The sequence below is a fragment of the Pteropus vampyrus genome, unplaced genomic scaffold (genome assembly GCF_000151845.1).
Source record: "Pteropus vampyrus isolate Shadow unplaced genomic scaffold, Pvam_2.0 Scaffold67, whole genome shotgun sequence".
Classification (NCBI taxonomy): Eukaryota; Metazoa; Chordata; class Mammalia; order Chiroptera; family Pteropodidae; genus Pteropus; species Pteropus vampyrus.
The window spans coordinates 7,773,495-7,789,535 of record NW_011888848.1 but is presented as its reverse complement, the minus strand read 5'-3'; the positions used below and the strand labels follow the sequence as shown (position 1 = coordinate 7,789,535).

The following is a 16,041-nucleotide window of genomic DNA, read 5'->3' as shown; positions in this document are numbered from 1 at the left end:
TCTACATTTTCCAGAATTCCTGCCATACCCATTCCTTTAATTATTATTTTTTCCCCTTTCCTTTAATTATTTGGCCAAATACCTATGTTTCCCACCTAAGCGTGCAGTTAGAATTGTAATAAAGAACTGAGAACCATTTGTATTACAGCCTGCATTTGCCATGCTCCATAAACCCTCCTGCTCATGCTTATAATAGAAACTTTCATCTTCAAATTTTTCACCATAAATACTTTCTCCACTTGTCCCATTCTGATTTGAGAAGCCTTTACCTTGAATCATAAGTATTTTAATAATTTGACAAAACAGACATTCTTTGAAATGGAGAGGTTTCCCAGTGTTGGGTCCAATGCTTTTTCCTGTACACAATGCACAAACATTTTCTGCAGTTCGTGTTCAATTCTAAGATAATTTGACCAACTTGCTTGCCTCTGATGTCCAAGTCAAAGAAGACTCAGTGGTTCCTGGGGTTGGAGGGCTTAGCTTGAGGGGAGACATGTGACATTTTGACTTGCAGATGTGTTTGGAAGTGGGTCTGGCAACATTCTTAAACAAATGTTTTGTATCTGAACAAGGAGAGTCTTTGGTAAAACCATAGAGTAGGCTTTTATCTTCAGTGACCGTCTACCTTCCTCTCTATGCAACCTGAGCAAATTTTGCTCATTCTCACCCTGGCTAAACAGTGTCTTCTGGCTTTCTGAGATACTTAGCTTGAAAGCTTTGGCTTCCTTGTTATAGGATGCTTTAGCCCTCCTCTGCAGTGCCTTAGGCTCTATGCCTTTCCCATCTCTTTCAGTTTACCTCCAAACTTTATCTGACTTAGTTCCAATCCCTAAGTGCTCTAATTTTCAGGCAAGAATGGGCGGCCACTACACATCAGATATTCTATAAGTCCTGTTAATACATTAGATTGCTTACATTTTTTATCTCTCTTGGCTAATACAATGTCAGTCTAGATAAAAAGGTAGAAAATTAAAACATTTCAACAGACGAGTAGGAAGAGTCTTTACAGGCCTTGTATTTCACATTCTTTCAATAATTGCCTGCTCCACAAATAACTAGAACTCATTTTGTGGATATGTTTATGTTTCTTTTTTTCTTCAAGACATTTTAAAGAAACTATAAATAAGCAGTTTGAGAGTTTTAAAAATAAAGAATAAAGGAAAAAATATTACCTTTACATTTACTCCAGGTAAGTCTTTGGAACTGGAAGAGTACTCAGAGGCTACACAGATTTTGTCTATTCGTTTTAGTAGATTTTAAGATATAACCTAGTCTAATCGTCTTACTTATAAAGCCATGAAACAAAAATACGGAAAAGAGAAGTATTTATAAGGTCACAGAGACTGGTTACTGGCAGAATGGGAACCAGAACATAATTTTAATAAAATTGATACGATACATTTTATTTTCATAAAGATTAGTAGCTTTAAATATTCATTCTAAACATTGGGGCTTTCTATGTCCTGTTATAAAGATAATTCTTCTAACAACATTCTCTCATTTTTTTCTCATAAGCTGCATCTTTAATTTCCTTTTAAATCTAACTCAAATTCACTTTCCTGTGAGAAAATGAGTGACTCCCTTACTACAAACTTATCTTACTTGACATCTCATCAGCTTTTGGTAAATATTTTTAGTATGTTTATGTTTAGCACACACTCACTTATTTAAAATGAAAGTTACTGTGCCTAGTGTGTCTTATTTTTCCATAAATAAGCATTTTCCCTTTTCACTTCATTGAACCAATGGATGCTTTGAAATGCTGCTGATGCCAAAATGCTTTGGATTTTCTTTTTATCTCATCCTGTTTCCTCTACCTTTTTTCTTCTGGGCCACCTGAATCTGAAAACAGAAGCTGCAGTGGAGATTAAGTGAGCAATTCTAGGCTGATTGCAATTGAAAGCAACTTCATCTGGTGTTCAGGAGGATGTAACATAAGGGAGGCTGGTAACATTTTACTTATAGTACATTCAAAGCCAAAAAATCTGTAAATAAATAGTCAGGAGGTATGAAAAGCTGGTTGTAAAGGGAAAAAAAGTACAAGAGTTTTAAAGACATGAGGGAAAGAGTATTTAATTTAGATCAACCTTCTGTCTCTGCTTTTTATATCCTTGCTGTGAATTCAGGAAGATGAGCTCCCAATTTAATTGTGGGTGTGTGTCTAGGTAGCTGTGTGTTCGGAGATCTCTTAAATTTTTGCCCATCATCTGATCCCTATAATGCCCTGAAAGAACCCAGGCTTCCTGGAAAATCTCAGATTTGCTTCTTGGGAGTTTATGTCTTTCTGGTGCAATCTGATTCACCATGATATTTATAGCGAATGTTTTGCTTTTGTACTGGTGACTTGGGCTCACGGTGCATTTTTCTAGACGGTGTTGTCATGAAATGTGACTTGCAAAGCTATTTAAAGGCTAAAGCAGACTTTAAATTTTTTTCTTTTGGGCAAGTATCAAGATCAAAGGCTGTACTATTTCTTAATAACTTTCTCTACCCCTCCTTGCCTCTGCTAGATCCTGTCGAGGATTTTGATACTTAAAAATTAGTAGAAAAAAACATCAGAACAAATAAGATACAGTATTTTACTCCCCTATCATTAACTGAGGGTATACATTTTAGTCTCTTTCTCAGAGATATCAGAAGTGAAAGTCAGTCTGATTTAAATGTATTATTGAAAGGATTGTAGTGTTTTGGAGTGCTCAACACTGAGGAGCCCATTTTCCCACTTCTGAAATAATTAGTGTGCAAGAGATATTGTGCAGCAAACGAGGTTCTCTGTTTCTTTCTCTTCTTCCTTTCTATTCCTTTGGGTGGAGAATAAAGGCAGGAACTTTGTCTAACAATGCTCAGAAATTGTTTATAAAAAGTGATCAATATTAACGAGATGACTTGTTTACCTTTTCTTTCTTTCTTTTTTCTTTTGTAGATCCTCTGTTATGAAGAATCTGACTGACCTAAACTTACACCTGGAATGGTCAATAAGTATTATGCACTAGATTTTCAGGACAAAGCCAAGAATGGTGGTCATTGTAAACTCGAGAAGCCTCCAGGATGGAGCCCGGATATTCTGGGGAAGTCAGAGGGGTTGAAGAAACAGATGTGAAAGAAGGAGGGAGGAAAGAAGAGGAAGAGAGGCAAAAGAGGGAAGGACAGGAAGACGCTCAACCCAGGCAGACTTTAAACCAGTGATTTTCAACAAGGGGCAATTTTGCCCCACTTTCATTTGGCAGTGGACGACATTTGGCCATTTCTGGAGTCATATTTGCCTGCTACAACTTGGGGTTAGATGATCCTGGTGACTAGCAAATAAAGCCAGGAATGCTGCTAACCACCCCCTGATGTACAGGACAGCTCCCACAAAAAAAGGTTCATCGAGCCCAAAATGTCAATAGTGCCGTGGCTGAGAAACCTTCTCTAAATCAACTGAGAAGGAACTCAGTGGAAAAGTTATGTCTTGCAACTGCCTCTGCACATGTATGCACGATCAGCTAATGATGGTAGATTGTTTTCTTTTTGGTAATGCACTGTACCTATAAGCTGTCCCAGACAATGTGGGCACAGCTGAGGTTTTATATTAGGTTTCACCTCCATCCATTTCTTACCTGAGACTCTATATGTAAACATAACTATATATATTTTTTCTTCTTGGCATATTAAACTTCTTCAGTCTTCCTAGGTTATATCTTCAGTAGTTCTACTTCCGGCCTTTTACCTCAGCGGAAACATATTTTTTAGAAGAACAATCCTTGAATCACTGATTTATTCATGTCTTCAAGGTATTGTTGTAGATTCTTCAGATATATCAGTACATCGGTGAACAAAACAAAACAAAATGTCTAGCTTACATACTAGCAAAGAAGACAGACAATAAACAATAGACATTGTAGTTAAATAGAGGATATAATAGGTTACAGAGATTTTTTAAGAAAAAAAGTAAGGCAGTGAAGGAGGAGCAGGTGGTGTGGAGTATTAGCAGTGTAATGAGGGAAGACCTCATTGACAAAGTGACACAAAGTACAGAGGCGAAGCAGGGAGGAAATGGTTATGTACATTCTTGTTTTCCTTTCAAATGCTAACCTTTGGTAAAGAAGCTGTACATGCAGTGATGAGTTGAATAATCCTTAGTGCATCCAGCAAATTTTCTTTCAAGGAAGCCTGTATCTAGGAGCATTTTTTTAAAACAGCTTTGCCAATCCAATTTGTGAATTGGTTCACTGGTCTGAAGTTTAAAATGTAGGTCATCTGGAAATTCAGGAGATAGGTTATGGTTCAATAATTTATTGAGGCCTCTGTGGTGTTACAGAAAGTGAATGAAGGCAGATTTCCAAAGGAACATGGTTATTTAGCCAGCACAGTATCTGTTATTACTCTTGCTATGCAGTATCTGTTATTACTCTTGCTATGCAGTCGTAAATAGCACACATCGTAACTTTAAGCCATGTAGCCTTCATTTATTCACTCACTTCAGAGAAGTTTTTAAATACTTATAAAGGGCAGTGCACTGTGTACAAAGACGTGGAAGGCAGAGTGCTGAAACTTACAGAGCTCACGTTCAGAAGAGATAGACATTTCTTCTTAGAGTGTAGTAAGGTGTAATCAAGATAGAAATCAAATGTCATAAAAATACAGGCATACCTACTTTTATTGCACTTCACTTTATTGCACTTTGCAGATACTGCATTTTTTCCAAATTGAAGGTTTGTGTTGACCAAGTATGTTGGCACCATTTTTCCAACAGTCTCAGATGATGGTTAGCGCTTTTTATCAATAAAGTATTTTTAAATTAAGCTATCTCTCTCTCTCTATTTTTATACATAATGCTAACATACACTTAATAGGCTACAGTATAGTGTAAACATAGCTTTTATATGTACTGGGAACCAAAACATTCATGTGACTCACTGCGATAACAGCTTTACTGCGGTGGTCTGGAACCGAACTTACAATATCTCCGAGGTCTGCCTGGACAGAGCACCAAGTGAAAGAAATCAGAGCTGAAGGCACTGAAGAGGCTCCACGGACAAGATGGCATTTGAATAAGTCTTAATTGATGCATATAGTTGAAATAGGAAGAAAGGGGAAGTGGGGAGAGCATTCCCAGAGTACAACAAAGCAGCAGAGATGGGAAGCAGTCAAAAAGCATTTTGGAAGCTGTAGGTTAAGCATACATTGTTCTGTGATCACAAGCAAATTTTTGCTTAAAGCTGTTAAGAGCCCGAGGTATTCAGACCATAGAAACTGGGACAACTAAATTTTCTGGCCCTTCTCTCAGTTCCAAAATGAGGACAAGTACATCAGTAAGATTATGACATTATTTTGGAAGGGTTAGATTTTCTTCATAATATTTTTCTAATGTGGACTTAAGTTTTTCACTTGAAGATCCTTGTCTAATTGAAAGACCTCACCAGTCTAAAACCTTGCTTCCAAGGCGCTCATTCTTATCTGACCCTTACCAAAATCCTGAAGTCCACTTTGCAGTGAACCCTCCACATTTGAAAATCTTCCTCTCAAATTGGTCTTCTCCTATTCCTCCTGGACACTGTGTGTTACCAATATCATTACTCTTCTTCATTGCAACCGTGGTCGATTTTTTAATTGTTAAGCTGTACAATACCTGCTTAAAAAGGAAATTATGTATTAACTTAAAAGACCAATAACTATGGTACCATAAAGCAATTGCTTGAAATTTTGGTACATTTAAAACCTAATTTTTAAAATGTAGCATTCAAGATACTATACATGAGGCAAAATATGTGCTCAAAATCCAATAGCATACATTACCTTGCCTGTCCCATAACTATAAATAATAGACACAGTCTTCAGAACTGAGTTATTTAATCAGAGTGAATACTTATTGATCATTTATTAAAGATTCTAGGGACTTTACGTGGCTTTTTAGCATTGCTACTTTATTTCGGGCAGTAACTATATAAAATAAGGATTATTATTGTGGCCATTTTACAGATAGAGAAACTGAGATTCAGAGATATTAAGGAACCCAACTATGGTCTAGTTAAGGAAAGGATGCAAGCTATGTGAAGACCTGTTTCTTGACAAAGAAACTTTGGAAAAATGGAACCTGCTTGCTCACTCCGTGATGCTAGCAAAAAAATCATATTCTTGCATCTCTACTTAAGAAGTGAGATATCTGACTTGCAGAGAGGTAGCTTCCTTATTTTTTATCTATCTATCTATCTATCTATCTATCTATCTATCTATCTATCTATCTATCTATCATCTATCTAATCTATCATCTATCTATCTATCTATTTATCATCTATTTATTATCTATCTATCTATCATTTATCTTCTATTATCTAATCTATCATTTATTATGTATCATCTTTAACAAGAGGAAATTGATTTTATTTAAATGCAATCTATTAAAGTAGAAATAGATTTGTACAATTTATGTTGCTTTTTTTAAAATTTAAAAAGTAGTAGTACATTTTATAAGTGTCTCTCTGGATTTTACTGTTGGTTTCACATAATATAGTATAATGTCTGTTTAAAAGAACATAATGCAGAAATTCAAAACTGTATGTTACTTTAAAAGTTACTTTCATTAAGAAGTTTTTAAAACTTTTATTTAAATATTTTTATAATGAGATAAATGGAAGTAAAAATTTAAAGATAAAGTACTACCCAACTAGCCTTTGTTGTTGTTGTTTTTTAATTTAAAACTGTTTATTGGTCTATGGCCATGCCACCCTGAATGTGCCTGATCTCATCTGATCTCGGAAGCTAAGCAGAGTCAGGCCTGGTTAGTACTTGGATGGGAGACCACCTAGGAAGATCAGGTGCTGTAAGCGTTAAAAAAATTAATAAAATAAATTTGTTTATTGTAGTGTGCATATTGCTAATATTTTCTACTAGATAAGTATAACATGGACCGAAAAGCATGTACTGGTACATAAAATATAATTAGAGAATTTATTGTAGATATTGAACATTTTTATGTTTCCAAATGTTAGTGTTACAGAACATCTTCTCAGTTTTACTGCACTTCAAAAATTGTTTTTGAAAATGAGTTAAACTTAATAGTAGGTGTTGACAGAGTTCACAAAAGTGTTTGAGAAGAATATACTTTCTATACAAGTGAGGCCCTGAAACTTTAAAGCTGAGGTCATAGTTTGTATCAATATGATAAATATTCACTATTTTATTGTATAAATTGCTTAGAGAAAATTATAGTAATATTTTAGTGATAACAAATCTAACAAGACAACATGTTAAGGAATACCAAATTTATATGTGTGTTTTGGAAGATGGTACTGTAAAAGATTATTTGTGATAATTTTAAAATACTGTGATCATAACAAATTATGTTAATAAGGTTGTTTTTTTTTTGACTCAAAACAGTAAAAGTTGTCCTCTTGGTAAATGTGAAGTATTACTTACTTATTTACAATATTGTTTGAACAAGCGAAAGATGTCTTACTGAAAATCAGACTTTACATTTTAAGCTTTAGATGTTCTGTTTTATATCAGTTATGTTTCACATAATAGAGTAACTTTTTTGAAGTAGAAATGTTTTTTTGAAACATTTTTAGAATGTTTTTAACTTATCAGACTCTTAACTTAAAAATCAACAATGCTTTTATAACCTCTCATACCTTGACTACTATCAATTTCCTTTAAACATTTTAAAGTAATGAGACTAAACTTAGACTAGTGGATTTGCATTTATACTATCAGCTATAACAACACATAAACTTAACATCTATATGTTATTCAGGTTTAAAAATGGTTTTGGCTTCACGAATGAGGGCAATTATAACTACATGTTAAAATGACACATATATTTTCATGTTTGATTACTAATTGGAGGAAAGAACATGTTTCTTCTTCTTCCTACTCCATTTCTTGAAAGTATCCATTTTTCTTTCCTTTGATAAAGAGAGCTTCATGCTGGCTTCACACCACAATGCATGCACCAGCTCTTCCAGTGTGAACAGGGACTTCCTGTTTTCTTTTATCTTGCCGTGCATCGTATGACTCAACTTAATGTGTCTATCATATCCTCCAACCACAAAGAGTTTGTCTCCCAGGGCGCACACAGCAACAGCATCTTGAGGAACACTCAGAGGTGCCACAGTTGACCATGAATCATTTTTTGGATCATACCCTGGGCTCCAGTGGAGTGACTGCGGCTCGGGAGCCTTCAGACACAGAAAGGGAGAGACTGAGTTTTGTGGCTTCAAGAGGAAGGCTGGAGAAACAGCTGCTATTGTCTCTGGCAGATGGACACCATTTTTCCTGTGCTGATACCTTCTTTATTTTAAACAAAAAGATTTGCCTCTCATGTTCGTTGACATTTCTCAGTGTACCCAGGATAACATTTAGGTCTACCTTGGGGTGTGAAGAATGAGAAAATTTTTAAAGATTTTGATTTAAGAAAGAGAGAGAGAGGAAAAAAGCAGACTTAGGTTTCCTGAAATCTAGACTTTACCAGCAAATTACTCCATACTCTTTCTTTTTTTATATCACTTGTTATATTATATTTTAATTTTTCAGTTTACCTGTTCTGACTCCTTCCCCTCACCTCCAGTTGATAAGCTTCTTAAGGACAGAAACTATGTCTTCTTTAATTTTGTGTCACCAGACTCCTCATATTTCAAACAATGTCTGGTAGATAATAAGCATTCAATCAACACCTCAAAAACTGGTGGCTTACTTGACTGATTGTGTATACTGTCTTTTAAAAAACAGATCTCCCAGGCCCAAATTTGCAACTGTTTGGTAGTAGAATAATTAGAGAACTCCACATTTTATGGTACTATCTTTGCCTAAAGTCACAAATAGAGATCCCTTATTCTTCTAGATCTGATATTCCATGCTGACCTGTATATTAAGTCTGTATGTAGGCTTAATGGTAAGAGCACATTTAACATAAGCTTTTTAAAATTCTTTTTTACATTTTCTAGAGGCAGGCGAGATGTGGACTTTTTTTTAATTGGAATTCCTATTTAAAATTTTTTCCTCTAATCTATACTTAGGTTGACTTTGTAGTAAGTTTGTATTTGACAAAGCACTTTATAGAAGATAAGATGGATATTTCCTCTCAGAGTGCAAATTTTCCGAAAGATGATAAGCTTCTACTTCATCTTTTTCCTTAAAGTCTTTTTTTTTTCTTTTTTCCTATTTCTAGGTCAGCATTTATTAAATCATTAGGAAGAAAATTAAGGTCATCTTTTTAATGTGCATTGACTTTGTTACCCTTTCTTTCTAAGTAGCCACTCGAACTAGATTTATTGATGAAAGTGAATGGCTAAGTCTCTCATTAAGCCATGTAGCACAGAACAGTGAGAAAAATTTGCAAAGTCTAGTTATGCTATGTTGCCCCTTTCTCCCCTTTGTTGTCTTCGATTCTGAACTTTCTCTTCAGATACCAAGGTCTTGTTGGACCAGGACTGTGTGTGATTGACTTGCTTGGAATAGATGGACCTAGTAGATGGTCTTCTGTTGAAAACCATGTATCAGAATTCCGTGGCGATGAATCTAGAGTCATGATGATGTTTGAAAATCTTCCCTAAATTAAAAGGACACATTAACAAATTACTTGTTAGTGAGTAATGAAAATGAACAACAGTGGCACACTGTGTTCATTGGACAGTTTGAAATTGCGTGTGTAATGCCCGCGGTTGTCTGTCTGGCAGTTGTGGTTTCACAGTCATAAAATAGGATAGCAGTGTTGTGTGCAGTCTTCATAGAAACTTTTCTTTTGCTTTCGCATTAATCACAAACTTATTTCTAAATGATAATTCAAGTAATTCTTTAAATTTGTTGGAATGATTCTTTTAGAAGTCTTATTGGTCACAGAATATCTCTGTTCCAGATGATGTGATAGTTTTGATGAAATACAAGCAAATGTCCCCTTATTCTAGCTGACAATCTTTCTGAAAAATTATGGCTGCATTATACAGAGATCTTACAGAATTTTGACTTTGTTAACAGTTTTCCACTGTTTTTGTTTTATCCAGTCAATTTGAATTTCAGCAAAAACTCAGCTGAATAAAAGATTTTATGTAAATTTTATTTGATCTTGTTTACATTGTTATTTCTAATGAGGCACAGATTCTTAAATCCACCAACTCAAACTAATATGGCAGAAAGGAGATGCACTCTAGCATAGTCAACTTTTCCTGTTCTAGGGGATTATGTTCTTAAATAGCCTACATTATTGTTTGTTGAACAAGCCAATCTTATTTACTTGTGCAGCTTTTGAAAATGGTTCTCATTTCCTGACAGTGCCTTGGGAGTCTGTAGCAGGGCTGCAGAAGAAGAGCAGGAATCTCCTGCTTTTCTTCCTCGTATGCAGCACTTTCTCTTCCTCCTCTGTGGCTGTACTCCTCACTGCTATCTTGTCCCTATTTCTGAATTTTTTGTCACCTCTATGCTGTGAACAGACTTACTGGTTTTCTTTTCACAGATTTTTATTTCACACTCCACCTGTAAAAGCCACAATCCTCATATCCACTTTGGGAAATCACACCCATCCTTCAAGGAAAGCCATCTTCTACTGCAACCCCTTTCCCAAACACTGAGATAGAGGTCTCTTCCCCTGGTCTTCTCTAGCATTATTGTTGGTACTGTTTTTATTGCAGCCATTCTCTCTTCCTTATTAGGATAATTTCTGCTCATCTTATCTCTCCTGCTAGTCTGTGAGCCCCTGGAAGCTGGAAACTGTGTCCTTATTTACTCAAGAGTGCACATGTTAGTTTTTGAGACACAATAGGAGACTGATTATTTCTTGAGTGCATGAATATCGTATCTTAGGGAGTATGTACTCATATTAGCAAATTGCATCCCCTCAGCCCGAATCTCTTTCTTTCACCTCAGATTCCATAGGCTGCAGACCCAACACAGAGATGGAAGTTCTCTCCTGTGTCTGGCTTCAGCTGACCAGAGTCTTGCCATCAAAGGTCCTGATAAAAGGAAGCCACATCCAAGACATGGGACAAAAAAAACCTCACAGTTAGTTTTGGTTTCTATAATACGTTGTTTATTGGTTTCAGTGCCCATCTCATGGAAATGAAATATTTATTTTCCTATTCTCTAATTTTTGGAATTTAAAAAATGTGTTTATATAAGAACAGAACAGAAAAGACACTTCTCCTTTTATTTTTTAATGAAAATTTTACTGCATTACAGATATATTATCATTTGATTTCACAGGAGAATAAAAATCTTAATTATTAGTCTGTGAAATATCCCCAAGCAAAATTTTCCTACAGTCTCATTAAATATAACTTCCTTAAGTTCTAAATTCTAATTTAACTAAGCAAAGGCAATATACTCATGTAACTACAAAAGTTTAAGATATTCAGAAGAGTAATAAAAAAAATACTAAAAACCCAAGCAATTCATCCAAAGTTGCAAGTAATAAATGCAAAACTATTGCTGTCAGAAATGTAATTATAGGCATCAGTCCATGTCGGAAGGTTGCAATGTCTAAGATCTCTTTTAAGAATAAAGCCTACACACTACTGGATGTGTAGTATGGGATGTTTAACGATGTTGCTGGGACTCTCATGGCATCCCTGTACTGAACCCCAGGGACAGCCTTTCTCAGTTAGTCCTGAAGATTTATCTTATGCTGAGAGTAGGACAGAAAGCATTATTGCTAGAAAAAGAACTTCAGGGTGACACAAGACAAGCCTAGGATTATAAAACAAAAAAGCAGAGTGTAGTAATGCATATTTGAGACAGCCAACTTCTATAGAAATTCATTAAATTGAGTGCATCTATGGGGACTTAGAATAAGTATGTTAGCAGATAATAACAAAAGGCCTAGATAAGAGAATATCTAGGACATGAGACAAGAAAACCTCAGACATTCAGAGAAAAGTAGACAATTTAGAAGACTGGACTAGAATGGAGACAAGCCCAAGAGCTGCACCTAAGGGTTTGCCCTGCTTCTTTTGAAAGAGAAAATGAAGCATAAGAACCCGAACTTATATATTTTAGATGTTTCTATAGATTTATACCTAAGGTAACTCTATGGTTTTTTTTGTCAGTGATGGATTTATTCTTTTTCAGCAATCATTACTTTGTACTCATAAAATCTCAGTAGAAAGAACTATTTTTGTAGGGATGGAACTTGCTGACAATTTGAATTAAGATTTTTGTGAGTGGGCAAAACCAGGGGTAGCAGATTCACAAATATAATTTATCTCACAATTAAAATGTACAATAAAGATGCAATTTCTTTATTACAACCATAACTAATTGGCCTTCTTCCAAAACCCCTATTTACTAATTAGCAAGAAAAAATTTAAATGCCTTATGTGGTTTAAAGCTTAATGGAATCAGGTAATTTAAATAGTCCATTTAGAAAATAGTCTGAATTTCTGGGATAAAAATGCCCAGTTGTCCTGTAGTTTTCCTTTCTCGCTGCTTTGTTTCCTAATGTGTATGGAGAAGGGATGTGACTTATACTGCCTTGTGGTGGTGGGGAAGATCAGGGTCCTCAAATAAGATGTTCCTTTTTGACTTGACATTGCTTGCTTGCTGTCATACACAGCTAAAGTTTGTGGCCAGAGTAACTCTCATTTTGGGTTGGGATCCTATGGCCTTGGTGATAAAACTGGCCTGGTATTACCTAGGCCCTTGTTGGAGATGGAGTACTCTCTCAGGTCTGGTAAAATATTACATTTGGCCTTGACTTTGGAGGTCTGCATCATAGCTCTTTCTACAAAGTCCTTTGTGATAAGTCTGCCAACAAGCACCTTTTATTCCCTTCAGCCTAGATTCTTAACAAATTCTCCATGAGCCATCTGGGTACTAAGGCTGATTCAGGAAGGGCTAATTCTCAAGTCCTTCCATGCTCATTTGTTCTCTATTTTGCTAGCTCATTGAAGTGGCCACATACCAGGTAGATGTTGGAAGAGGTCAGCTCTTACCTGAATTCTTTTAGAATGAAGATAATAGCCTGTTTCTGACCTCAGCTTATTCTCAATGACACGAAGCTATTCTCCCTATCTGGGACAAATCACCAAAGGAGAATATCGGGATCCTTGTTAGGCCACTTTACTCTCCCACTTTCTCTCACTTTCTTTCCACCCTTGCTGGGCCTGGAATGGGAGTATTTGACCTTTACTTTTCTTATATCTTACTTTTTCTCTTTTTCTCCACTAAGGCAAGACTTAGTGGAGGACAAAGTTATCTTCTCTATATTTTAGAAAGACCGTGTTGTCTCACTCCTTTTGGATTGGTGACTGATTTCTTAAAGAAGGTTGGAATTAAATTACTTAGAAAATCATCTCGACATAATAGCTGGGTTTTGCTGCTTAATCCTAGTCTAAACATTAGAATTTTCCGATTCTCTTTGCATTTCGAATCATTATCTGTACATTTTCTCCCACCCTATAATAGAAACCGAATGCTTTAGGCAATGTACTTAAAAAGACAAAGCAGAAAGTATGTTAATTTTTAAAATATTATATTTACTACACAGTACTACACCCCTCCCCTCAAGTCACAGATAAAGTTACTTCCATAAACGTATTTCTGTCTGAGTGTGCCTCAGGTTACAACACAACAGCACTGGGGCACTACTGAGGCAGACCTGATGGTTCCAGCTTAACAACACATTTCTTGGGAGAAATCTTATGATCTAACATCATCTACCAAAAAACAAAACAAATAAAACAACAAAAACCTCTGTGTGTTCATGCACATGTACCTATATACATATACGTATATACACACACATATATTTAACTTTAAACTTATTTATTTAAAAAGCTTTTTTAGTTTTTTTAAATTTGATTGATTTAAAAAGAATGTGGATTCTAAATTACCTTTGTACTCTGAGAATTCTATAAGAAATAATCAATTTAAAAGCACTTATATGATGCCACAGTTATACCATATTAACTTATATTGTGTAAACATTGCAAATTGTTTCCCCATAACATTAGTTAATTATCTTTACACTTATCCTGGTATTTTCACAAATTCAATGTTTCCTTGTCATTTAATTCTAAGGAAACAGTGAGAAAGTGATCATAGCACATTGACTAATATGGAAAATCATGGTTGTATTTTTGAGTGAAAAAGAAGTTTGGCTTTTCCTTCTGGTTGCAACTCAGAACATGATCTGAATTTCTCTGCTGTTAAGCAAACATTTTTAATGACACGAATGATATATGTTTAAGCAGTGTGTGATTTCAAATATTTGAAAAAAAAAAAAATGACTGCTGTTGAAATGCTGAAGGTTAAGCTCCTTAACACTGAACTTCCAAATTTAAGGTTTTTACTTTCAGTCATAGGTAGCAATGCAATTCTTTAAATATGTATATCATATCATGGGTCCACATATTCATAGTTCTAACATGTTTTCATTCTCTTGATATCAGATACATTATCCTATGAAAAGTTGCCTCTTAGTTATAAAACTTCTAAGAAGTTCTCTAGAATTAAAATCATACGTCTGGTGGTATTTACCCCAAACTTCATCAATCTGCTGAAAAATGAAATGTCCCTAGAATCCCTTCTGTTCAAGTTGGAAAGGACTTGAGTGATCATCTATGCTTTCTAAAGTAAAGGTCATTCTCCTGCTCCTTGGGGAAGGCAAGAGCAAAAGAAAGACTTATCTTTATTTAAATATCTGTGAACATAACACCATCTTCTACAATCAGGGATATTTTATCTTCCTGACTCTACCTGCTTAAAATCTAGCTTAAAAGGACGCTTTTATTATATTTAGCTCTTTTGACTTGAGAATTTTAGCTTTTTGGCCATTATTTTAGTTCTATTATTTTTTAATTGGATTTTTCATTAGGTATCTCTCTCTCTTTTCATCATTAACTTTTAGAGTTTACCAGAAAGCTTCCTATAAAAAAAAAAAAAAAAAAAAAAAAAAAAGGTTTTACTGGCAGACAAAAATGGTTTGCCTGATTTCTACAAAGCTACACTTAAAGCTGTTTTTGGAAACATTGGGAAAAAATTTTTTTTTCTGAATCATTGCCATGATGTAATTATTAGAAAGGTACAGGAATCCATGTGTAGTGCTCAGCTATAGATTCCAGAGATAGCTTTTCTATTATTTCTCTTCTTTGTTGATAGTGGCTAGCCTCATAAAATTCAGTTTTTCAAATACTCCTTTTAAAAAAATGATATAAAAATGACTTATATACCCAGAACTTGAAAATAGTGATTATCGCTGTTGGTTTTTATGGGAGATTTTTCATGTTCTTTCTGCCTCTCTGTATTTTTTAATTTTCTGCAAAAAATAAAAACTAAAAATTGAGTAGTCATAGTTCTACAAAGCGATCAGTATATTCAGTTCATATAACCTACATATTATTGATGTTTACCTAATTAAACAATCATGCTTTTAGTTTGGCTATCTTTTACTGTGGTTTCTTATTCCTAAAATTCAGAAACCTCATGAATTTCTCTTTCCTGAGGGGCCATATCGAGAGAATGCCAACAGAACCTATGAACATGTTCATTCATTTGGCTGTTTGGCCACTTGTTGTTATTGACACAATTTTAAAATTTGAACTAAATTCAATTCAAATGGGTTATTTTCCCAAAGACTGCCAGGAGATTTTCTCTGATACCCAAATACTGACATCCAGATAAATACAGAATCCAGTTGTCATTAGCGTTGCTGTCTACGCTGTGACTGCTCCACCTTGGACATCAAAAGTCTTATTTTCAGAGTTGTTTTGGCATCTGGATGCATCCTAAATTGCTAGAAATAGGTTGGAAAAGAGAGTTTGACAGTTTTTATTAGTCCTCTTTCTTCTTTCTTCATGACAGGAGAGCACACTGCCATTTTTCCCTTTGGGCTGTAAGGAGAGATCCTTTGGAATTCATAGCATACTTCGGCATTGCCTTTATTTGTATTCCTGCTCAGTGCCAGACCTAGATAGTTGCAGAGGATGATGTGGCTCCATGGCCTTAGATGAAATTAATACTTCTTGTAAGATGGAAGAGTGAGTAAATAAGTGACAGAGATCTGCCAATCATGAAAACTCTGCCCAGTGGTTGAGGATTATGACACTGTTTAGTGCCAGTCAGATCACGCTC

General features: G+C 35.1%; 2 pseudogenes; one reads left to right on the top strand and one right to left on the bottom strand.

Annotated features, from left to right (window-relative positions):
- Positions 1 to 502, bottom strand: part of LOC105293057 — a 2,181-nt pseudogene extending 1,679 nt beyond the window's left edge.
- A 6,188-nt stretch (positions 503 to 6,690) lies between these two features.
- On the top strand, positions 6,691 to 6,809 carry LOC111740735 (annotated as a pseudogene).
- Positions 6,810 to 16,041: the final 9,232 nt, after the last annotated feature.